At 42.3% G+C, this 25,265-nt stretch overlaps 1 long non-coding RNA gene across 1 annotated transcript in view; it reads right to left on the bottom strand.

Annotated features, from left to right (window-relative positions):
- LOC109518822 (uncharacterized) overlaps window positions 1-13,349 on the bottom strand; it is a 69,115-nt gene extending 55,766 nt beyond the window's left edge. Inside the window, exons 1-2 of the long non-coding RNA XR_002168823.1 lie at window positions 13,014-13,349; window positions 12,296-12,406 (exon numbers count right to left, since the gene is read on the bottom strand). This is a non-coding gene — a long non-coding RNA (uncharacterized LOC109518822). The remainder of the gene's footprint in view (window positions 1-12,295; window positions 12,407-13,013) is intronic.
- Window positions 13,350-25,265: the final 11,916 nt, after the last annotated feature.

Below are 25,265 nucleotides of genomic sequence, written 5' to 3'. Positions count from 1 at the left end.
ACAAGATTTCTCTCAAGGCATGTTACACATGGAGCAAATGTGAGAATTGCTCAAATCAGTGCGATGGATAAGAACTTGAGGTCTTTTCATATATTTATGTCCAATGGGGAAAAAAATGGCTGAACGGTAGGTATGCTAACATATAGCAAAATGATAGCCTGAGAACTGGTGAGGTAAATGTGTAAATGTGTCTTCGTTTGGGAATTTTATTTCGAAAATGTGGTAGTTATGAATGAGTGAGTAAATAAACGAGGTAAATACTGTTTTTAAATGACTTTCAATTTGGGAATTTTAGGATGTAAAATGTGGAATTTTGTGGTGGGCTAATGGGGCGTAGGAATGGCTGGAACATGAAAATTACTTCTCAGAATGTTCTGAATGAGCTGAACATTTTGAAGTTGGAATGTTATGAATCATCTCAGAAATAAAATATTCATTGATATATTTGTATATAAAAATATCTGCCTAATTTGCAGAATTTAATCTTGGAAAACGTGGGCTTATCAAGAAGGTCAGAATCATAAATAAGGTCACCATTTTGGAGTTGGATTGGTTTGATTCTGTTTGAAGGATTGACCAAGTTTGGAAATTGTCTCCAATAATTTGACAATTTTGACATGGAAAATGTGGAATGTAGAAAAATGAGAGAATGTGGTCAATGGGGAAAATACTCTGCAACATGTCACGAATTAGCTCACCATTTAGAAGTTTAAAGAGTTGAGAACTATGTTAAAGATATAAAATGTGTCCTTTCATTTCAATGTGACTTCTTTTCATGAAGAAAAAAATGGGGAAAAAGTGTGAATTTGGAGATATGGGGAGGGGAAAAAAAGGTTCCCTGATTCTTGAAGGAGCTGAAGATTTTCATGTTGGAATGACTAGGATCATATTAGTGTCTCCTCAGCATTCACAAAATAATGATGCATAAATAAATTCCATGATTGGACCTATGACGATGTTAACTACATGTTTTCATTGTGGGGGGAAACAAATGGAATGCCAGTGGCAAAAGACCCCCACTTTTGTTTTTATATTTCCCTCCTAAATGTGGAAAGTAATTAAACAAAAAAAAAAAAAGTGACCAACATCAGCCCCCAAACATTGAGTCAGCAGAAAAATGGGATGCGTCTGCAACCAAAACAGCTTCTCTGCATTCCTGCGGCGGCGAAACGTTTTAGTCAAAAGGGGGTAAAACACACACACGCACGCACGCACGCACGCACGCACACACACACACACACACACACACACACACACACACACACACACACACACACACACCAGCCGTGCCCTCCTAATGAGATCAAGATGGATTACATGGCACGCTGGTTGGCCCGCTATGTAAAAGGGCAAATTTTAATCTGGTTTGCCACCTCGTGGAGAGGCATTCAAGTAATCGCGTTAGCCATCAGGCTCCTCGTCTCCACTTCAGTGCATTACTGACACGCTTGAAACTTAACCCCGTATTTTGCAATAAAAAAGAGCAGGCGCGACGTAATCTATGTGTGTGAGAGAGAGAGAGAGAGAGAGAGAGAGAGAGAGAGAGAAAGACACAGAGAGAGAGAAAACATTCCAGCAAGACGGACTAAATGAAGTCAAAGGGAATGGGACGGTAGTTTGTGGTCGATAGCGCCTGATAGCGTCGGCTCTTTAATTCAAAGCCTGATGGAGCATTCGAGCAGCACGCACTTCCAATTAAGTGTCAATCGATAAAGTGTCAATTGCCTTGAAAATGTGTTCATGCTGACAAAAAGGCCAAAAGGAGAGAAATCAACACGGTGGTGCCTTGACATTAGAGTTAGCGTGCCGTTACTCAAAATACGTCTAGCTCAAATCGTCTTTCTCCATTGAAATGAATGAAAACACTCTCAATCTGTTTTTTTTAAATTACCTTTTTTTTTAATAAGATGAATGAATATCTCCAATGTTGAATTTTATAAAAACATAGTCAGAACAATTAGCACTCCTTGGTCACCATGGGGCAGTATACCAGACACACAGATAGACTTAGATTTGATCGTTAACAAATTGATGGTTGCAACCAAGCTTCAATAATATGAGGCATTTTTCGCAGAGGATAAAGAACACATCTGTGAGTACATTGGAATGATTCGTCCGTATGTGGTTTTATGACGTGCGTACACATGGAAGGCTTTTGAAGTTCAGAGTGGTCGAGTAGGATGACAAAATAACGACGATGAACACTGCCCCGCCTATAAATATTCATTAGCCGGTAGCATGTTGTCAGTGGGCTAAAATGATTGCAAAGGAATTAGCATAATGAAGCATTATCTATGCTAATGTCCATCTGTGGGTCCACGCGTGCGTCAGCTATCATGCATCTTATAATTGTGTTGTGAGGAAGGAAAGATATTTATGATGAATGTTTGCATTTTTACACTGAAATGAGACCACGTGAAGAAGAAGAAGTGAAAGTGGACGTGTTCTTCTGTCTTTTTCCACAAATGTTTGCTGATGACATGAAAGCCATTGCAAAAAAAAAAACTGAAAGGCTTGTCTTGTGCAAGAAAAAAAGGAAGAAAGAAAAATGACTGTACTTGGAATAGAACTTCTAAAGACAATCAAATTCAAAGGAGCAGAGAGGTTAAGTTACAAAGTCAGGTTTTCAGTATAGCTCATGATTTCAAATTGGTTTCAAACTTGGGTTAGGGTATCGATTTTAGCTTTCAATCCACAGTTAAGGATGTCAACAAGGCCAGTGGTCTCCAATTGAGGTTTCAAAGAAGAATTTCAAGCGAGAATTGGGATTTTAAAATGGGTCCATGTTTCAAAATAGTCTTTCAAGGCAAGGTTCAAGTTTAACTGGAGTTCGAAAGTAGGGTTTAAAGTTTGTGTTATGGGTTTGAGCAAGGTCAGAGGTTTTAAAACAGGATCAGAGTTTCAAACAAGGATTAGGGACTCAAATTAAGGTTAGCAATTAAGTGTTTCAAGCAAGGGCAATGTTTTCAACCTAGGGTAAAAGCTTGGGCTTCAAGACTGTCAGGGTTTCAAGACAGGGTTAGGGTTTCAAGACAGGTTGTTTGAAATTGGGATTTCGCTCCAGTCTTTTGGTTTCAAAGTAGGGTTTCAAAACAAAGTAGGTGTTAAGATTGGGTTACATTTTGAAAGTAAGGTTTAGGTTTGAAACAACAGCCAGTGTTTCAAATTAGGGGTTCAAACTAGGGTTAGGGTTTCAAAAGGCGGTTCACGCTCGGGTTAGAAATAAGGTTTTACTCCTGCGTTAGGGTGTTAAATAAGGGTCATGTGTTTTAATTTTGGGTTCGGGTTTGAAAAAAGTACTGGGATTTCAAAGTAGCGTTTCCACACCGGTTTGCAGTCAAAACAAAGGCTCGTGTTTCAAATTGTGACGTACAGAGCATTGTTACGGTTTCGAGCCATTTATCGTCTTTACTGGCATGTATTATTTTGCCGATGATGTCACGTAACTGACATGGGCAAGGGTTACAACAACCAAATTAGCTTTTTTGTTTTGTTTGGTTTTGGGTGAGGCCCCGGAGGAGTTCCAACACACCCCTAGAATGACTCACGAGGACTCACGAGGCGGCTGACTTGGATCCTCGCCACGCCGGATTGGGAAGGAATGGCGTGACTCACAAAGTACGCGTCGGCATGGCGATGGTCAACATTGCGGTGAATGAAACGATCACGTGCGGCTGAGACGACTCGAGTCTTGCGACCCCTCGAGGGAAGGGAAAGAAGCGCGCCGCGCGGCAGCGAAGCAATTTCATGCAGGTGTTGCCTTCGGGGAGAGTCTGAAGCCACAGTTTTCCTCTCAAGCCAAATGATGGTGTGATTAAGCTGGTCTGCTGACATCTTTAGAATCAGTGTGCATTGAGCAATTCCCAAAACTCAACCCTCCCTCGTTCATCTAAATCAGATGTTGCCTTCGGGGGATATTATGAAATCACACTTTTCCAGTGAAAACAACTGAGTGATTGTTCCCGCAATTATCTCTACTGTATCTGTCTCGTCTGTCTTTTCATTTATTGAGTCAGATGTTGTTCTCGTGCACATTCAGACATTGCAGGTGACCTTTGACACAAATTTTATTTGTAGTTCTGTGACACTTCGAACTATGAAACAACATAAACAAGACTGAGAAAGAACTTTTGATGGCTAAAAAAAACAAAAACATTTATTTATAGATATACAGTGGATTCCAGTATATTTATAATTTACCTGTCAGCCAATTTTTCATTCCCATTTTTCATGTTTTTTCCCAATCCTCTGCTCATCTATTTTTTTTCGAGAAAAAAAAAAATCTTGACAATTAACAATGAGTGGGAATTCATTTAGCAATTGTCATCCGCATTTGGGCCTATCCCAATTGCTGCCAGCACAGCAATAACATGGCATTCACCATTCACTCCGTGAACTGGGTCACCTCTCTGAAAATCGCGACACATACTGTTTATACCGCGCATAACATCCTCTGCTTTGAATATGAGCTACCTAAACTTGTCCGACTTCCACCATGCTGGCATTTCTCTCAAGCGAATTGAGCCAACATTCGCCACCTTATCTTCAGCTTCTACTCGAAAGCTGTTCTGCTCTCCAATATAAAGCGATGCAACGCATCTGTTGTCATTACAGTGGCTTACAAACAAACCTGAATTTCACGGGCAAGCTGGCGTTCTTCAATGCGTACCCCTCAAAGACTGACTTTAGGGGTAAGGATTAGGAAGTGGTTGGATTCCTTTAAAGGTAAGCTGTAAATCGGAGTTGCCCCTCTTTATGATTCTTATCTAGCACAGCCTTCAGGGATATTCTGAAAATCACAGTTTTGCCTCGGCAAAACAACTGCGTGATTGTTAAAAGTCAAAATCAATTGATTCATTTCATTCTGGTGCTGCCTTTAGGAACCCTCTGAAATCAGAATTCAACTTGTCACTGTCGGGTGCCTCATTTTCTTCCCGGCTCTGCTGGAAAAACGGACGGAAATTATGAATGCTGAACCTGTTGAATATGTCCCCTTCGAGGTTTGAAGTTCAAATTATCTGTAGTCAGACAGTCCGGAATCACGGTTTGACTTTCCCCCCTCTTGAAATGATTTAGTGTGGAACGTGAAGGACTGAAATTCAGTCGAAGCACATTTCCCACAAGAACAATCAACAACGGAGGAACCTGTGTCAGGGCGTTGCGCTCGAAAGAGACAATCAAGGAGATGAGCCAGTCTGCTGAACCTCCCTTTAACAATGTTTCGGGGGAATAAATCACTGCATAAAATTTTATTCATCTTTCTGGCGATTTTTTTTCCAGTGCGGGAACATGAGGTTCACGGTATATTGATCTGATGATTACACCCCTGGAAGCTGAATTACACTATATGTTGACCTATCCATTTAGCGAGTCAGATGTCGCCTTCAAGGTCAGTCTGAAATTACATTGTCACCCCCCAACAAGTGCATGATTGCTTTTAATTGTCCTGAAGTGTTTCCCTTAATTAACTATTTCCTTTGTTTAACCAGGTAAGTAAGCAAACGAGAACAGTTTCTCATCTACAATGCCGAGCTAGGCACATTTTTCAATTTTGGGTTCAGTGTCTTGGAGATTTTCAAAGGTTTTCAACATAATACATCATAGAAACCACAATAGAAGGTACGGTGGCCCTTAAGGAACCTAATCTCAAATGTGACATTTCCCGTGTGCTGGCCCCTCGCACTTTTTCGCTACGCGACTGATCTGAGCATTAAAAAGTCTTTAGTGAGGCCGTAAAACAAAGTGAAGAATTCACTTCATGCCGCTTTTTACACGCCTCGTTTGTAGAAATGTTCATGTTTTTATTGTTATGGTTCCTCTTTGTCCCGTCAGCTCCATTAGCCTCACGTTGTTTTATGTCTCTCTCTCTCTCTCTCTCTCTCTCTCTCTCTCTCTCTCTCTCTCTCTCTCTCTCTCTCTCTTTTTTTTAAACTGGCTTTTTAAAAGCCCGTCATCAAACTTCAGACGTGTGCCCGTTTGATTTACGTCTGAAAAAGATCCACCAACGTCATGTGATCTTTCCATCACATGGACGAGGAAGAACCCAACTCGCTCTTCTTCCTCTTCCTTGAAGAATTCCTGATGATGACGATATTGCAGCATTATACCTCATGTTCTATTTTAATCACAGCAGTTAATTTCCTGACTGCCCCTGGGGACGCAAGGGAGAGATCATTGCGGTATTTTTAAACCTGTGGTGCGTTTTTTCCGACTTTTTATGGTGGCTGGTGATTAATGCTGATGAGCAGAATTAGTAGAATTGATCCAAGAAGGCAAGAGCCAATCCGATCGGGAGACAGTGGAGTCATGTTGAGGTGTGTAGAGAATTACAGTGGGTTAGGGTTTCAAGCCAGGCTTAGGCTTTTGAAGACAGAGCTAAGAGTTTGAAGGTAGAAATAGTGTTTCAAAAAATGTGGGTTTCAAGACAGGGTTAGTATATATACTGGATTACCATATACTGGTAAGAGTTGGGGCATCAAAGTTGGGTTTTATGCCAGGTTCAGGCTTTCAGGCCTGTGTTATTAGTTGGTGGTTCGAGCATGGGTCAGATTTAGGTTTGTAGACAAGGGATGGTGTTTTGAAACCAGGGGTTAGGTTTAGAAATTTGAGTTAGCTGCAAGGTAGGCGATATCTAAAAGTGTGACGAGAAGCCAAAGGTGAACATTTCAACAATGTATAGGTCGCATTTTGAAGTTTGCCGGGTTCCACCTTCCTCCGCCGGTTGTTAAACGTGAAAAGGGCGCTCCTGGTTGGTGCGGGGGAGCACATGAAGCTCCGCCCCCAAGTCGTTCATCCTTAAATTCAAATACTGTATGTACAAAAGTGACACTTGAAACTGCGCTTCGTGACACCTTGGGAATTTTTAAACTGAGATGTGAGAATCAGTGGATCGATTAAAAGAAAAAATCTGATCTTTATTCAATGACATTTTTATGTCTAATTTTCCTCAATTACATACGCAACTTCATCGAAAAAAATCACTGCTGCTCAGTGTTGTACATGGAGTAAAAATTAGACATACAAAAACAAAGATAGAATAAAGATGCTACATTATTCTATATTACAAAAAACTGAATATTAACACGTATTCTCAAAAATATACGACTGCATTTTTCAAGAATTATGCATATTCTGTAAAAAGACCATTTTTTTTTTTTACATTGCAACTAATATCTAGTCATCCTTTTGATGTGGCCAGATTACTTACTCTACAGTCCACATCAGATTAATTAAAAAAACAAAAAAACAACAACAACAACTCAAGTCCAGTAAAATAAAGCCTTTAATCATCCTCCAGCTATCGAGTCTGCACACGCGTACAAACCTTCCAAAGTACGAAAAAGTGAAATCTCATTTGCTTTAATGAGTGGAATAAATTCCTGACTGTTTTCCCGTCATGCGTGCGTCCGCCGCCTCCCCATCTTCCCGCTTTTACTGTACCGACGAGACCCCGAGAGTCAAGTCTGTAATTGAGACACATTAACACGTAACACCTAACAGACCGGCTCAATTACCACAATGGCTAATAAAATTATATTGGAGCGGGAGGAAGCAGGAGGAAGCGGGAGGAAGCTTCATTACGGGAACCACCAGCTGTGTTCCTTTTTTTTTTTCCCCTCAACCCTCAGTTTTAAATAAAGTTCACAAAAGCTGCCACTATATACGTCAAAATTATAAATAGTCTTTTTTATAAATAACATTGTTTTGGGTGGAGTTGAAATCTTCCCAGACAAATGCAGAATATTTTACCCAAAAAAGTGGAATTTTATGAGAAGTGTCAGTTTTTTTTTCTGAGAAAAAACATCTACAACAATTTGTGACAATAAAAAAGCAATCTTATGACCTAAAATGTTTTCAAGACAAATTCGTAATCTTACAAGAATAAACTTGTACTGTTGAGAGATTCCTTTTTGAAGGAAAATCTTATGAGAAGGAACTCAACTGTTATTGAGACAAATAAGTCGCATTCTTAAAATCCATCCATCCATTTTCCGATCCGCTTTATCCTCACAAGGGTCACGGAGTGTGCTGGACCCTATCCTAGCTGTCTTCGGGCAGTAGGCGGGGGACACCCTGAACCGGTTGCCAGCCAATTGCAGGGCACACAGAGACAAACAACCATCCGCGCTCACACTCACACCTAGGGACAATCTCGAGTGTTCAATCAGCCTCCCGTGCAGGTTTTTGGAATGTGGGAGGAAACTGGAGTACCCGGAGAAAACCCACGCAGGCCCCGGGAGAACATGCAAACTCCACACAAGTAGGCCGGAAACGGGATTAAACCCACGACCTCTGCACTGTGAGATCGACGCGTTAACCACTGGCCCTACATTCTTAAAATAATTGTTTTTGATGGATGCTTCATTTCCATTTTTTTTTATAAGGAAGAAACAAATCTTACAAGAATCTAGCTCAATCTTAGAAGAATCTTACAAGAAAAAGTCATTTTCTGAGAATAACAAAATTCAATCATCAGAAGAGAGTCGGGTTTTTACAAGCAAACTCGTGGATGAAAATGCCTTCTCTCAACTCAACTTTATAGAGCACTTTAAAACAACCATCCCTGTATACAAAGTGCTGTACATGGAGCAAATATCATATATACAACAATTAAACAACAAATTAATAACAAAGACAGTAAAAAGCACCAAACGGTAAGACTAAGATCAAGTCTGAGTCATGCCGCATCAAATGCTATAGAATACAAACGAGTTTTGAGACGAGTTTTCAAGATGGACAGCGAGGGGGCTTGCTGAATGTTCAGTGGGATGTCATTCCAAAGAGAGGGACCAGCAACGGAAAAGGCTCGATCCCTTCTGAGCTTCCGCTTAGTCCTTGGTACTTCTAATAATGTTTGGTCCGCAGACCTGAGGCGCCGGGCAGGTGTGTAGGGGCGGATGAGCTCAGAGAGGTAAGGTGGCGCGAGGCCGTTTAAAGATTTGAAAACAAATACATGTCATAGGATCTTAAAAAAAAACTCTAAAATGTATCGGGATGCCAGAGTCGGAGTTATGTGGCCCCTCTTACGAGTACCAGTCATCAGAGATGGGGACCTTACAACTTGCGTTGTGCTGTTAATAGCCTCTTAAGAAAATTCAGTGTTTGGCTACACTCTGGCCTTATGAGTCAATTCTCCTAAAATTGCTACTATTGGTTCTTAACCACTTTTTTTCCCCACGTAGTATTGCATAACTCAACTTGAACAGACTGAGTCGCCTGTTTGTGTTAATTTCAATTAGCTGCTTCTTGTGCCTCAGACAACAACACTGCTACCAGTTTCATCTTTCCATTTTCCCCACATGTTATTTGATGCAAATAATGCAAGTAATTGGTACTACAGTGGCAAAACCATTGACAAATAATCACCATTGTATCATTACTGTGAACAGAATTCATTTAATACCATCTTCTTCTTCTTCTCCTTTCGGCACGTCCCTTTTCAGGGGTCGCCACAGCGAGTCATTAATTCCCATCCGTCCCTGCAAACCGCCCTACGAACTCGCATGTCCGTCTTAGCAAAAGTTTTACGCCGGATGCCCTTCCTGACGCAACCCTCCCCATTTCTCCGGGCTTGGGACCGGCACCGGGGAACAGTGTACCCCCAGGGGAGGGAACTGCTCCCCAGCGGCTGGGTTAATTCATTTAATACCATAAATATAGAAAATTGCATCGTATCATTACTGTGAACAGAATTCATTTAATACCATAAATATAGAAAATTGCATAGAATGCAAGAGCAGCGAATGGGTGCGGGAGGGCAGCAATGCGCTATTTTTGTTATTTTGGGTAAAATCTTTGTTGCATGGCAGCAATTTTTAAATTTAAGTACATTTGGCGTCTCACACTCGTTGACCTCAAAAGATGTGTCGATTAGTTAAGTTGTGGCTCCCCCTAGTGCTGAATCCAGGTGTGGTCCGTGCATCCAATGTCATTTTCTTACAAGTAATTCATGAGCATTTTCTGAGGGTTTTAGTCAACATGATACAAGTATTTAACTCATTTAACTTCATTTGTGATACAATTATGATTCAATATTATACTATTTATTGGTCCAAAACTCCACATTTTCACTTCCTTTAGGTGCCCTGATAGTATTTTTTTTTCTAAAATCCACATTTTTTTTCACTTGTTACTTTCTATAGGTGTGCCCAAACTTTTGTCCAAACTCCACATTTTTTTTCACTTTTCTTTAAAATTGGCGTCCCAATACATTTGTCTAAACTCCACATATGCACTTTTTATTTTCTCTTAGCCTCTGACAATTTTGGACCAAACCCCACGTTTTTATTTCCTGTTAGTGTCACAGTACTTTTGACTACATTTACTCCACTTCTTACTTCCTGGAGATGTCCCGATACTTTGGTCTAAACTCGCCATTTTCTGTGGTCTCCACAATACTCTCAATACCTTACCCAAAATTTTGAGATTTCTTCATTTTCTTGTTCCTATGTGTGCCCCAGTACTTTTGTCCCCACAACCATTTTTCACATTTCATTTGGTACGGGTAGTTCTTTCCGGACTCCACAATGTCACTTCCTGTTGGTGTCCTAACACTTTTGTCCACTTCCTCATAATGTTTTCACTTAGCATAACAGTTCAAATCCTTTTGCCTTTGTGCTTGCGGCACATAAAACTTTGTGGAGTTACACACTAGAAATAAAGTGTCCGCTTTTGTTTTGAAGCAGAATGAAACCCACGCTCCAACTATAAAGATAAATTAAGTTCACAGTCGAGTCCTCTAATTGGCTGCCGGCTTCCATCTCGTGCCAGCCGTAAAGAAAAGTCGTACATTTCTGTAATTTTGCCGGACCACGAGCACATCTTGTTCCACTCTGGGTGTTATTGACTCAACTAACTATCGGGGACAAGAAGTGCCTTCCAGTGTCCATCATTTGATGTGGTCGCCGTTGCGAGCCGCGACCGGAGAGATGATTGAAGGCTTTAAATTAGAACACGTGGCCTTCGGAGAAATGTTATTGAAGACTCATTTTGTTTCCGTTCGGTACTAAATGGATCCCAACAGCACTTTGTTTACGTTTGGCGAGGACGGGGCGGGCCAGCGTGAAGGACGAGGATTAGCTTTGTTGACCACGGGGCAATAAACGGGAATAAACAAGCTGCGCCTTAGTCTCATATCAATTATCCTCATCCAAATGAAATGAAATGACTTAAATCATTTGCAGCTCAGAAAAAATGGTATGAAGACAACTAGCTTTGTCTTGTATTAAAACAGCAAATACAGAAAGGATGACTCGAGTAAGCGGAAAATTAAAAAAAGTTGATATTTCCCCTAGAGGGCGCCACTTGACTACACTACGGGCAGAAGACCCTCCATCGATCCATTATCGGAACCTCTTATCCTGTTTTCTTTTATTCTCGTTTTACCCGTCATAAAGGAGTTCTGTACTTTCACTGAGGCTTCACGGCTGTCTTGTGTGGCGTCTTTCTCTTGTCAAGTTATGAAGGCACGCTCCAAAAAGCAACAAAAGCAATCAGTGCGAAGCAGCAGGACTCTACGCAACGATCATGTCATAGAAGGACTGAAACTGGTTTTGTATATTTCATTGGGACCATCATATTTGATTTCAGATTGAAACAGAAGCATGAAACAAGCAACACACCTGTTTGACGTGAGGAGCAAAATGTGCAATCTTTGGCTCAAAAAAGAAAAAAACAACTCCCGCCTCTCCCACCAAAAAACCAAAAGTATTTTGTGGGCGGGGAGGAGTGTCTGGAGTCAACAGGTGTAAAAATTAAAATTACACCTGTCCCAGCATCATGGCAGCTCCTGCTCAGGTAACAACAGGTCAACTGTTGTTAATGACCTTGTTCTCAAATCATCGATGATCCCTTTTTGCACTTGGGCAACATGTTGTGCTCCCTTTAGCCCGCAATTAAAGCTGACACCCTGTCCATCAAAGGGCGGGGCAGGTTTGGACCAGCAGTGCACTAAATCACTTTCAAAGGGTGAGGATTTATACCATGTCTGGTTTATTGTGCCATTGCTCTGGGGGAAACCAAATGGCACAATGGACAGATGAAATATGGCTAGCTCAAAAAAATGAACATATTTTCAAAAATGACTAACAGCAATCCACTTTTTTTAATACCGCTTTAGGTTGCAGGAGTCCCAGCTGACTTTGGCCAAAAGATGTGGTAGACTTTGGACTGGTCACCAGCCAATAATCAGACCACAGACAGAAAACCACTATTCACACTCACGCCTATGGACAATTCTAAATCTTTAACAGACTTAACATGTGTCTTTGGAATACGAGAGAAAAACTCAGAGTACCTGCAGAAGCCCCGGAGATCATGCGAAGGCCATGTAGGGAGGCTGGAGCCCATACCAGAACACGGAACCTCAAAACTGTGATGCAGACATTCTCGTCACTCTTCTACCATGCTGCCAAAAAAAAATAAAAAATGCATTACATTCAAAAATTCATTGTTGACATGAAAAAAAGAATATTAGTCATTTCAAAGTAATTTAATGTAAAATATAGCCCAAATTTTAGGACTGGTACCACTAGTGGTACAACAACTCACTAGTGCTATGCATAGGGCAAAAAAAAAAAATCACTGTCAAAGCACAGTTCAGTTATATTAAACTTTTTGGTATAATTTCCTATATTTAGGTGCAGTATATTTGTTCAAACTGTGCAGTGTTGCAGTGAGTTTCAATAATATTTTCATGAACACAGAAACTACTACACCTCTGTATTTTAATGTTTGTCATGATAGTGGTGAATGGAGAGTTCAGATCTGTTATTATTATTATTATTATTATTATTATTATTATTTTGAAGATAGCATTTGGTGAGGTTGACAAGTTCTCCTCATTCGTCCCGGAAGTGTCATTATTGAAGTCAGAAGTCATTTCATGTCATGTTCGGAATGAAACAAGTCGCACCCCCTGTTAGATGCAACCAGTCAAATGTGTTTCCCAAAGCAACACATTCCAAGTCAGACATTAAAGTGTGCATAGTAAAGTGAAAAAAGACTCGACTTACGATATAATATTTCGAACTGAGCTAAGCCTGCACGGCTAACTATCTAGCAGCCAGTTGAGTAAATCAGCAGTCAGCGTCGTCGAACCCAGCGATAATTTTGGACTTTCAAGATCGCCAACTGCACGCCGAACCAACGGGCTGTTCTGGAGGCAACTCCCTTTGCACCAATGCACCGTCGAGCGGCCATTTCGGGACTAATTGGGCCGAATTTGATGAACGCCGACGTCGGCCGAGACGGAATGTCGACAAGACAAAATTTTCAGGTAATTGACAACGCTTTAAAAATGTTTATCCTGTTGTTGTATGTAAATTGGCAACATTAATTGGGGCATAATATTGTGGAACGGTTTCAAAACGAACAATTATGGGCAGGAACAAAAGTTCCTGTCTTCGTTTTTTCGGACACGTTGGAGGGCAGCGTCAATCCAGTCAATCGTGCTTCTTCCCACTGAGTGGTTGTTGCTCAAAAGTTGTTATAATGAGCTCAATGGATTACTGCTTAAAAAAAAACTTTGAAAATATGCTTTTAATGAACAAAATATGGTTATATGTCCATGAGGAAATCCTAGTGCCACATTTCATCCATCCATCCATCCATGCATCTCGAAAGTACAAACATTACAATGCCGCCAAGGTTTTAGATCTTAAAAAAAAACAACACACATTTAGTGTACTCAAGTTAAATCCAACTGAACTGTACAATCGGTAATGGAAGCCAAGCAGAGCGACAGAATAAAGGATTACAATCTCCAAGAAAGTGTCTTTGTACAATGTAACGCAGCGGAAGATGGCCACCTTTTCCTTGGAATGATGTTGCTGCGCTACGGTTGTCCTTGCCCGGATGGACAGATGGTGCCGTTTTATAAAACAAAAGCACCAAGCACCATGGATTAGTTAATCTTGAATTCTCTTGCAGCTGCTTGATTCCCATGGTCTGAGTAATTGATAGCTTCCAGTTTAAACTGCACTTTGTAAGTGTGTCTCTTCTTAGATGACATTTTTCGGGATGTTGTTTTGCACAATGCACGTACCGGGACTATTTACACCAACTGGGGTCATGCCTTTAGCGTCCTCTTTCACGCCCACCCTTCCCACTTTAACGTTCGCATCCTGTCCTCAGTTAGGTCTGCCTTTGCTCTACACAAGCAACGTTGTCGGCACAACATCAGTCAGTCAAGCGGACCCCTCATCGAAGTCACAAAATAGCATTCGCAGATTTTGGAACTTGGCGCATACACAAGGTGATCCGCATTATTAGACGCCCTGTCCATTTTGGAGAAAATTTAAGACTTTTATGTGCGTCTTATGCTCGTGAAAATACGGTCCAAGAAATTGCTCCCTTGTCCAAATATGGACGGACATTATAATCTGGTTGAGAACATAAAAATTTAGCTGTCAGGTTTTTCAAAAGTGAGTGACATCTCCTCCTGGATGTATGTGCTGTTGAAAGCAAAACAGCAAACGTGTCCTGACAGCCAGTGTTTAAGGTCTCAGAAGTTCACCACGTTTATTTTTAAACAAATTTGCCGCTGACACTTTTGGCGAGCTCCTTTAACAGTGCAAATAAAACCTGACGACGATCCAGACGTGAGGCGCTCATGACAGCTCATCTGGTCCCTCCCGCCACCGCGGAGAAACACGGCCCCGCGCGTCACGCTCCATTTGCGTGGAGCAGGGTTCCCGTTTGGCATCCTGTCAGAACGGCCAGAGGGCAGCTGGCAGCCCGCTCGGGGGGCCACGCCAACCGCAGGACTGGCCCGGCCCGGCCCAAAAAACTCCAGCTAGTCATTATATAGCCCGGCCGCCGCTGTCGCTATGCCAAAGGGCCTCGGGACACGCTAGGCTTGTGTAAATGTCAGCGGGGCGTTGAAAAGCTGCACTTATGACATTATGAAAGACTTTTTGGCCTTTAGACCCAACATTACGTTGAATTCACAAGGATCTAAAATATGGATCTGTCAGGCTGAGAGGGACAAACGCAAACATTTTAAAATCGGTGACTAGTTTCAAGTTGAATTAACCTCCGATTTGTTTGGGTTTGGGTACAATTTCCCTTGTAAAGTCACAGAAATAGAAATAATGAGTTCCAGGATCAGACTGTTACCAGGCATAATGACACAAACACAAATATGGTTAACCTCCGCATTTTGACATTGGTGAATTCACCTATTTACAGACTTTTGGTGGTGGGAGGATTCATCCTGTGTTATTTGCCAAAAAACTTTAAAAAGGGTGGAAGGTAGGTAGAGAAAACAGGATTTAGTGTTTGGGCGACCAGGGTAGGAACTCGGGCTGCCACAAACGATTATTTTGCTAGTCGACTAATCACCAACGGTAATCGCAATTAGTCGACGAATCGGATCATATCAGCCTCCTAAAATAATTGCCTAAGTCTTTTTTTCTTTTTCTTTATCAGAAAACACGAAAAAATTCACCACATTCTGATGACAGGTATTAATAATTTTCATACCCCAATTCAGGGGTATCAATGAATGATCTGTTTAACTACGTGTGTAGTCGATGTTTATGGCAATATTTATATGATGTAAGCACAAAAAATGCAGACAGGGCGGTGGGAACCACAGAGGCCGTTTTGAGAGGAGAAAAAATAATAATACAGACTCGTTGACGATTTAAATTAATTGTCGACGCTTTTGGTGGTCGTCATGATTAGTCGATTAATCTTGGCAAGAGGGCAATGGGCCTGTGCAAACGTGGTGTGCTTGTCAACGATAGCAAACAAGTTGTTGTGATGGCAGGAGACACCTCAGATAAACCACCCGCCCGGTTTATATCCCGCTGGCCAACAGGGAGGAAGCTTGCTCGCTCGCTCGCTATGTGTTTAGATACCCGATTGATGAATGGCAAGGACAAGAAGGTGTGGTGGAGAAACATCAGTCTCCTGAAGAGGATGTCATGAGTCATCCTCTGCCAGCGTGTGAATGCCAGACTTAATCCTCAGGAAGTCCAAGAGACGCCTACGCTGGTTAATAATCATCTCCTGAATTTCTTCACTTCTCAACCGATTCAATTTACCATATTGTTGACATTCCCCTACTTCTCACATTTTTCAGTATTTTCCCTTTTCCCCAACAAGTTCAAATAGCCCAGCACATTTACATTAACACATTCACAGTAGTGGATGTTTCAATTCATCTGCAAACGAGGTTTATGTTCGTCAAGCACGTTTTTCAGTGGAAGAGGCTCTCGGCGGGTAGCTTGTCTGTGATATTCAAGTTTGAAAACTGCTGCAATGGCTAACTGATCCCCATAGACGGCGGCGTTGCATTGCAAGATAAAAGTCAGGGGGTTGTCACATGTCCATTATCAGGGAGACTAATGGTGACATGTTGAAAGTTGGGCGAGTTTATTTATTCAGTCATTCATTCATTTTCCGATCCGCTTATCCTCATAAGGGTTGCGGGGGATGCTGGAGCCTATCCCAGCTGTCTTCGGGCAGTAGGCGGGGGACGCCCTGAACCGGTTGCCAGCCAATCGCAGGGCACACAGAGACAAACAACCATCCGCGATCACACTCACACCTATGGACAATGTGTAGTGTTCAATCAGCCTGCCATGCATGTTTTTGGAATGTGGGAGGAAACCGGAATACCCGGAGAAAACCCACGCAGGCACAGGGAGTACATGCAAACTCCACACAGGGAGGCCGGAGCTGGAATTTAACCCGGTACCTCTGCACTATGAGGTTGACGCGCTAACCACTGGGCCGCTGGGCCGCCTCGGGCGAGTTTAGGCAAGTCAAATATGAACAGAGTATGTACATGTATGTGTGTGTTGTGATCATGAGTTCATCGGCAAAATCATGGGGGAAAAAACTGACACTCAACTGGAGCAACGGGGAGTCAGTGCTTTACATGGTATTTCCTATTGTAGTTCTGAAACTTATTATTTAGACATCAATCGCCCTTTGCTATTGTAAGGCCCGTCACGCTAAAAACAATTTATCGTGACAGGCCTAACAATAGCATTAGTTTCTTAAACGCGACACGAAAACATGGTCTCACCAGACGCTCAGCCAAGCCATGTTGATTCGACAACGGTACGGCTGGTTGATATTTTTACCCAAAGTTGGCGTTGTTAACTACTGTGATAAAGTAGACTCGGGGGTGTGCGGGTGGTGGTGGTGGTGGTGTCGCGGGTACTTTTAACGTGCTGAAATATAATCTATAATCCAATATGGCCGCAGCTGACTCTCACCGTTTTGTCAGTCATGCATTCACCAGCAATCAAATCACTGCATATAGCTGACCTATGCAAGACGCGCGCAAGCCCACGCGTGAACACAGAGGTGCAAAAAAAAAAAAATAAAAATAAATGTGATCTACGCATCACTTGAGCAACTACAGCAGCTGCTTCAGAATTGTGCTTATGCCCTGTGTCAGCATGCGAGCGCACGTGTGTGTGTGTGTGTGTGTGTGTGTGTGTGTGTGTGTGTGTGTGTGTGTGTGTGTGAGAGTGCCTGTTTATGTACGTGTGTGTTTGTGTCAGTGTATGTGCCGTACATCCGTGTATGACTGCATGTGCGTGCGCATGTGAGAGCATGTGTATGTTCGTGCGTGTACCTGCGTGTGTACGTGTGTCCCCGCATTTCTCTCATTTCCCCATATTAGCACCCGGCAAAAGAGCGGGAAGCTTGGCGAAGTAGCCCCATCCGCCCGTTCGACACCCAATACGCAGGAAATGCGAACAGCTGCCGCCCGCTCAAGAGATGCTTTCACCGCGAGGAAGAGGGGGGATGGCAAGCGGTATAAGGGGTCCGTGTGTGTGTGTGTGTGTGTGTGTGTGTGTGTGTGTGTGTGGTGTGTGTGTGTGTGTGTGTGTGTGTGTGTGTGTGTGTGTGTGTGTGTGTGTGTGTGTGTGTGTGTGTTGGGGAGGTGGGGGGGGGGGTCCGTCTTTCCTGCCCGGTAACATCAGCTCATATGTTGCCAAGACCTGACGACCTGACACACACGACCAATTTGATAGGATTTCCTTCTTGTGATACCAAAAAGACTCACTAATCAACTGCAATGAAACAGCCAGCCCTAACTTGCAGTCATATGGGATGCATGAATACAAGACGACATGGGTGGATTAAATATCACATTTTGTCCATAGTGCACCATTCGGGTCCAGTACGCTGACATTTTGGTGCTCATCGGTTGCTCTGACTGATTTGGCGTGCAGTGCAATTGACGTCAAGCATGAGGATTTTTTTTTTTTTTTTTTTTTTTTTACTTGAGCGTAAATTTGCACAGAAAAAATGTGGGTTCTTTGTTTAGATCAGGGGTGCCCAAGTCCGGTCCTCTAGCCTATTTTAAATGTTATCCTCCTACAACACACCTAATTCAAAACGATCAGCTTATCAGCGAGCTTTGCAGAAGCCTGATCCTGATCGTTTGAATCATCTGTGTTGGAGGAGAGAAATATATCAAAATTGTCTGGATAGGGGCTCTTGATGATGATAATTTGCAAAATGTGTCCCAGACTTGCCGGAGCCAAAGAAAAGTCTCTCAAAGGTCGACGAAAAAAAAAAAAAGTGAATATTTTTGAATTTACTGCGACCTTCTAGTGACCCGGCGAGTGTTTAGGAAGCGTCATTGAGACGTATCTGCAACCGCCGGTGACTCAAGTCGCCAACACGGTGCCAAGTCGTCTCCAGGCCAGTGAGATCAGACTAGAAATGGATTAAAAGTGTATGTCCAGAGAAACAAGGCCGCTACCCTTGGTCGGTGATGCTGCCAAATATCAGGTTGTGAAGCACAACAAAGCAATACGTTTTGACAAAATAAACAAACAAATACTTCAAGTACTCTACATGGATACACTTGGTGGGGAGTGAGTCGTTTACTGTGGACGGAGCTCGCTGGTGCGTAACCACGAACTAAAGAAGCGAGTGATTCTGCGGTGTTTACTACCAAGTCACAGATGCCAAGACAGGCAGCTGTGCCTTGAATTTGTCGATCACAGGTGCGTTTGCGTTTAGAGAGTAAATGATGACAATATTTATCATTCTGGCTCTGGTGTCACAACTGCAGCACATCTCATGTTTACAAAGATTCTTCATCTTTGTTTGGTTGAGAACTGTGAGAAATAAAACACTACGCTTTGCAATTTAGCAATGTTTAAAATTAGCATGTTCGTCTCTGTGTGCCCTGCGATTGGCTGGCAACCGGTTCAGGGTGTCCCCCGCCTACTGCCCGAAGAGGGCTGGGATTGGCTCCAGCAGCCCCCCTTGTGAGGCTAAAGTGGTTCATAAAATGAATGAATGAGGAGCATTAGCATTAGCATTCGGAGGCCACTGATGGCTAACACATCATCAGGTTGTTGTGATTCTTTTGAGCAGCACCAAACCAAGCGTCCAGTGTGAGCGGTCAATTCTAATATTTCGTGATTTCCAGTCGTTGGCTTTGACTTTTCATCGTGGGGTAATTTATGCTGGAAATTAAAACCCTCATTCTCCATCCCCAAATGTTTCCGGGCATTAGCGTCCCCAGTCGTGCTTGCGGTTAAAGCCCGGGAAGCAAATATTTGATTTGTTAACTTGTCTTCATTAGCTGAATGTTTGCATGTCCGGCTATTTGTGGTCAAAGCCCGTGCGGTTAAATTTATATCGGCTGCCGTGTAGGCACTTGCGGTTTAGTATTTCCTGTATGTGTGAAGATGTGTTTTTTTTTTTTCTTCTTTTTTCCTTGCACAGTTCTACTTCTGTGTGTGCATGTGTGTGGCCTCCAATTGCTTCCGGAAGCAAGTCGCCCTCCGGCTCCCTCACACTTAAATAAAATGAGACTGTCTGGATAGGTTGGTGGGATGCATTCATTCCCCTCCTGACTGGTGGAATTTCCAACGTTGAAAAGACAAAGATCAGCTTCTCCTTGTTTTTTTTTTTTGACTTTCAAGTGCAGGGACAGGATGGTTTCAATGGGCCATAAAAGCAGTCAGTCAGTCGGGAGCGAGCGAAGCAGTCTGCCAACCAGCTTGTGTTCTCCCAGCTGTTTACATGCTGGCTTCCTGTATCCCACTTAATCAGCGGGATCTGGGTGTCTGCCCGGCCTGGCGCTGGAAAGGAGGTGCAGACTAAACTCCTGGACGGAGGCAAGAGGAGAGGTGGAAGCGTTGCGTTATTCACGATCGCAAGCGTGAAGCAACAAACTCTTGGCCCTCGGTCGGGAATGTCCAAATATTTTACGGCGAAATTGAAGGATGTTCTTCACCTTTTGGTTTGTGAAAAAAAAAAAAAAAAAAAAGCCCAACCGCCAGGTTCAGTGGCATCACGGAATTGGTTCGAAAATCGTGCCAGCGATTTTTTGTGACAGGCAAACAATTAAACCTGTGATGTCCGAATATGGTCCACTACATTTTTTTTTCTTCAAAAATCACTACTTTTGGTCTGTCCCTGTGCTTTCTGTTACTATTACGCATCATTATTCCTCATTTCAGATATATTTCATTTTCATGGTCCAATTTTACGCTATTAAACAATATAAACAGTTACCAGTCATTACTCTTTTAATTACCGAGCGCCCGTCAGTTTGACAGCTCGACTTACCGGTAAATCAAAGATAAATCCCTTACAAATGTATTTCTGCCGATGATTAAAACTGCTTAGTCAGCTCATCCTTTTATTTATTGCATTTGTCATGGCTCTACGACCTTTGAAAAATTCTTTGAGAAAACGATGTAAGCCCAGCGAATTGCTTTTGTCAAGTATTAAATATTGCATAATATTGTTGTCTTGTTGGAGCCGTAGATGACTGCAAATGAAGCCATCACTGGCTTATTTAAACATAATCTCCACAAATATTCAATTGTATTTTGACTCATGGACCTATCGTTGCAGATGAACGAGTATTTGTTTTCGAGCTATTTAAAAATTCACTTTTTTTCATATGTGAGTGTCTATGTCCCATTTTACTGCCGTCTTGCTCGTGGGCAACCCTCCTCCAAGTCACTGATTGGTCTCTGCTTCAGGAAGAGTTGATTTGTCTTTCATACTGATCAGGAGGAAGACGTCGAGACGTGCTTTGACTTGTCCTCATCGTCTTTTTTTTTTTTTTTTAAAGGTTTGTTTACATTGAGCTGCTGCCATTGTGCGTGTGTCGATAAGCATCTGCCATCATTCCAACGTTTGTTTACTTGGGGCCAAGAAGTTTCCGGAGTATTTGAGGGGCTTTCAGGACTGTGGAAGGCGGGGGTCACAGAATGTTCTACCTGGCAACCAGGCTGCCTGCCTTTAGAAATGTTTTTTTTTCCCCCACACCGAAATCGCTCATTGATTGTAATGTCATAATTTTTGCTAATTATCAATGACCACATTGATCAGATCGGCAAAACAAAGACATGACATTCGAGCAAACGCAAGCTCGCTCACTCAGGGGGTTGTACAGTGCTGCCTTTTTTTTTTTTTAAATCATACTAATATACATTTCCAGATGACATGGCATGAAACACAATCCCACATCCCAGGTTGGACCAATAAATCCCAAGCATTGTGAACATAAATATGATAAAGAGATATTGGCAATGCTTAAGAATGAAAATGATGAAAATGCAAAAGGTTTGAATTTCACATGAAATTTAAAAGGTCACTTTGTACTTGACAAAACCAATTGGGCGTTCAAGAATAAAGTGTCCAACGTGCTGGAATGTATGGGAATGAGGCTATGATGATAGCTAAGAGTACAGTAGTTGAATTTTAGTAGTTCAATTCATACCGATTTTTAAAGATCAATGAATAATCGTTTTAATAATCATGATTACAATCTCGATCAAAATAACTCTCATTATTATTTTTTTCCATACTAGTCCAGCCCAGCATTATATTAGTGTTCTTCCAAAGGTGACGCAAGGAACCCCAAAGTGAAGGTTTATACTGCAGCCCAGCAGATGTTCGGTGCACAGGAATAGTTTAAAGAAATCATCCCAAGCGTCAAGTGTGTGTGTGTGCGTGTGTGTGTGTGTAAAGTCTGTATGTGACACCTCGAGTGTGTGTTTGCATGCCTTTTGGCTATGCTGCCATTCTGTTTATCTTCCAGCGTGCAAAACCTGTTGCGCATGGCTAGCTAATTAGCCCGTGCCGCCGTTGCCAGCCATTCCTGCGACAGATGTTTGGGCTGCGCGGCGGCTAATGAACCAATGCTGGAAGGCGTCCACGCTCGCTATCCTCCCAGGATTCATTACTCTGCCGCTCGCGTGCCAGAGGCCAACCGCATCCACATTATCAACCCGGCGCAGAGTGGCTAAAACCAGCTAAGGGGCTCCTTGTTGAGACCGCCAGCATGTTACTGACACATTGCGCATTATCCGGAAGTCGTATTGTTCTTTAATTAGCCGCTAATTCCGTGTTGCGGGTGGATTTCACACTAAACGCCTGCAGCACTTAAATGAGGGTGATCTGTGGCTACAGATTTATTTCTAGGCAAGAAAGAAATATGCAAATTATCACTCCAATGCCTGAACAAATTTAAACTCCAATTAATCCATTCCAATGCCTGAACAAATTTAAACTCCAATTAATCCATTTTTTTTTTTTTTAATGGTCGCAAACTTTCCAATTACAATCAAAGTTGGTCAATTGCACGACAATCAGTCATTTCAGTTCAATTTCACTTGGACTAAACAATCATAAACAGTTCTCCAGACTAACTGTTTTTAAACTAGGAGCGCAGTGACCCCGAAATGAACTATTATTAAAAACTATATAAAAACGAATAAAACACAATTCAAATTAGTCTATTAAGTGTTAATTGTGATCTCACCCAGTTTCCAGCAAGAGGCAGTACAACGCAAAATGGCCGCCCCGTGATGGATGAAAACAGGTGGATTTTTCTGCTTAATTCATATTTCGCAAATGCAGTATTCATCAGAATGTCGTGTTTAGATTACTGGGAGTGTGTTGCAAATGTTATTGTCAAGAAAATTTTGGACTTAACTTGCACAGATGAATGTCAAGTGAATGGCTTCTAATAGCTTGTTCAAGTCTTTGAATGTTCAATTACCATTAGCCATTTCACAATTTCAGTCTAAAATTTAAAGTATGTGTTGACTTTCTTGGCGGTAATTATATTTTATGGGTTTTTTTTTTAATTTATTTATTTTTAGTTCATTGCAAATCAGCTTTCTCGGCGCAGGTCAGTGTCACACAGCCGTTCGTCTTTGGCCAGCTCATTAGCGCCGCTCATTATCGCTCGGGCTCAGCCAGGCCACAAAAGCAGCGCAAGCCCTTTTCGCACTCCGGACAGCTTCAATAAGTGTCAAAGCCCCCCGAGAGTGCTGCGTGTATGCTAATCACCCCAGAGAGTATGGCCAATTGATGCTAATTGGTTAGCTTCCAATGGCGGAGTGGATGGGGGGTGCGGCGGCGCGGAGGCTAATCCGACACACAATGATGCATGTGGGACTGTAGCGAGGAAAAAGCTTCTCTTCACTGGAGGGTCTCGGGCTGAATAAATGCAGAAGGGGGGACGGGGTGTACTGGAGGGGTCTGCATAATGGACGTGCCGTACTCCGGCTCTTGTGTGGCTCATGAATGATTTTATGACACAAAGCCGGAAGAGTTTCAGTGTGTCAGAGGACAAAGCCATTAACTCCATGGTTTGTTCTATGAGCAGCTGCTCCTCTGTTAGCTTAAGCTAACCTAGCGTTTGACCCGCGGCGCACCATAATAACGCGACAGCGCTAATAATGTTCAGTTTGTTGAACCTGCCTAAACGGACTACTGCCGAAGTCAAATTGTCTTAACTTTTGTGTTAAGGCTATGTTGTGTCAAAGCTACCTCCTAAAGCAAGCCACGTGTAATTATTTCAACTCAGAGAATTTAGGCCCGAGCCATTTGGTTGCCTCAATGGGTTGCTGTCGAAACCTGCTTTTCCGATCAGCAAGGTTATGTTGTGCCGTTGCTACGTCTTGAAGCAAATTGTCTTGAAGCATTCACATCAACGAGGTTATATTATGTTGTTTCCACTTCTTTAACAGGGGTGATGTCAAGTTTTGAAATCAATGAATTCAGGCCCAACTGGTTGGCTGCCTAAACGGTCCTCAAACAACGTTAAGACACATAATAGACAAACGCAACATCTCAGTGTTAACAATGCTCAACTTGTTTTTAACCTTATATGGTAGAATATTTTCTAATAATAGATTGATGTTATCAGCAATTTGACCCTTTTTGCACGATTTCTTGTGGGAAGAAATGAGCAGAATGTGGCCCCTTCACCGACAAAATAGTCTACGAAGTGTGCTGTTTCCGTAGCAACATCACCCGCCTTCCTGATCTGTCGTGTTCGCCTTGAAAGGTACTTGACACGAGAAGTCGGCGACTACCAGAGTGAAGCATTTAAGAACATTTCCTCCACTCTTGTGTCCGTGCAGAGTTTCCAGCAAAGCCCACAAAGGATTCATTCATGCCCGCCGCAAAAGAGAAGCAACGTTGATCCCCAGAGTTTGTCCCAGAGTAATCGCACTCTTTCTCGCTGCTCCGGTTTCCTGCTTCCATTTGAGGCCCGTGTATTGACTTTCAGCGGCCGAGGCGCAGGTGCCCCCCCGGATACGGTTTCAGGCCACTTTTTTTTTTAATGCGCACCACTTGCCATCTGCTTCATACGGCCATGTATGCAAGCGCTGATAGTCGTCAGTAGAAGGAAAGCCTCTGCTTCACTTTCAGCTGCTTTGTGTAAAAGCAGACGGAAGAGGGGAAACATTCCCGGGAGAATGTGGTTTTTTTTTGCTGCAGGAGACGTGTTCTCATGGACCGGTTGCTTTGATACAAAGTGTCCCGTCACATTCAAGAATCTGACCAGCAGAGAGAGGAACATTTCTCCGCGATTGATCTTAAAACGACAGACATCTACTTCTACACATGGCATAGAAAAAATAAACTGTGGCAACAAAATAAGTTTAACGTACGTGCAAAGTAATACTTTGTGGGCTCTACGTTAGTTGGGCTGGGTACTCCGATTTCCAAAATCGAATCAATTCAATTTTTTTCTTGCTCTAACTTGGGGCATTAGTAACACTATAAATATTTACATTAATAATTGAACCCAATGCAGTTACATGAAGTGTGAGGTTTTTTGTTTATTTTAGGGCAAGATCGAAACGATATCTTGTCATTTAAATAAATTCCAACCACAAGGCAGACTTTGTAAAGTGGAAAAATCAGAGCATAAAACATTCACATTCCTGTGATTGTCTCGCAAAGTTTTTTGTGCTAATGTTCCAGTCGTCGTGAAAACAAATCAAAACAAATGAAAT

The sequence above is a fragment of the Hippocampus comes genome, unplaced genomic scaffold (assembly GCF_001891065.2).
Source record: "Hippocampus comes isolate QL1 unplaced genomic scaffold, H_comes_QL1_v1.1 scaffold20, whole genome shotgun sequence".
Taxonomy (NCBI): domain Eukaryota; kingdom Metazoa; phylum Chordata; class Actinopteri; order Syngnathiformes; family Syngnathidae; genus Hippocampus; species Hippocampus comes.
The sequence above is the reverse complement of the archived record's forward strand: the minus strand, read 5'-3'. Positions and strand labels throughout refer to the sequence as shown.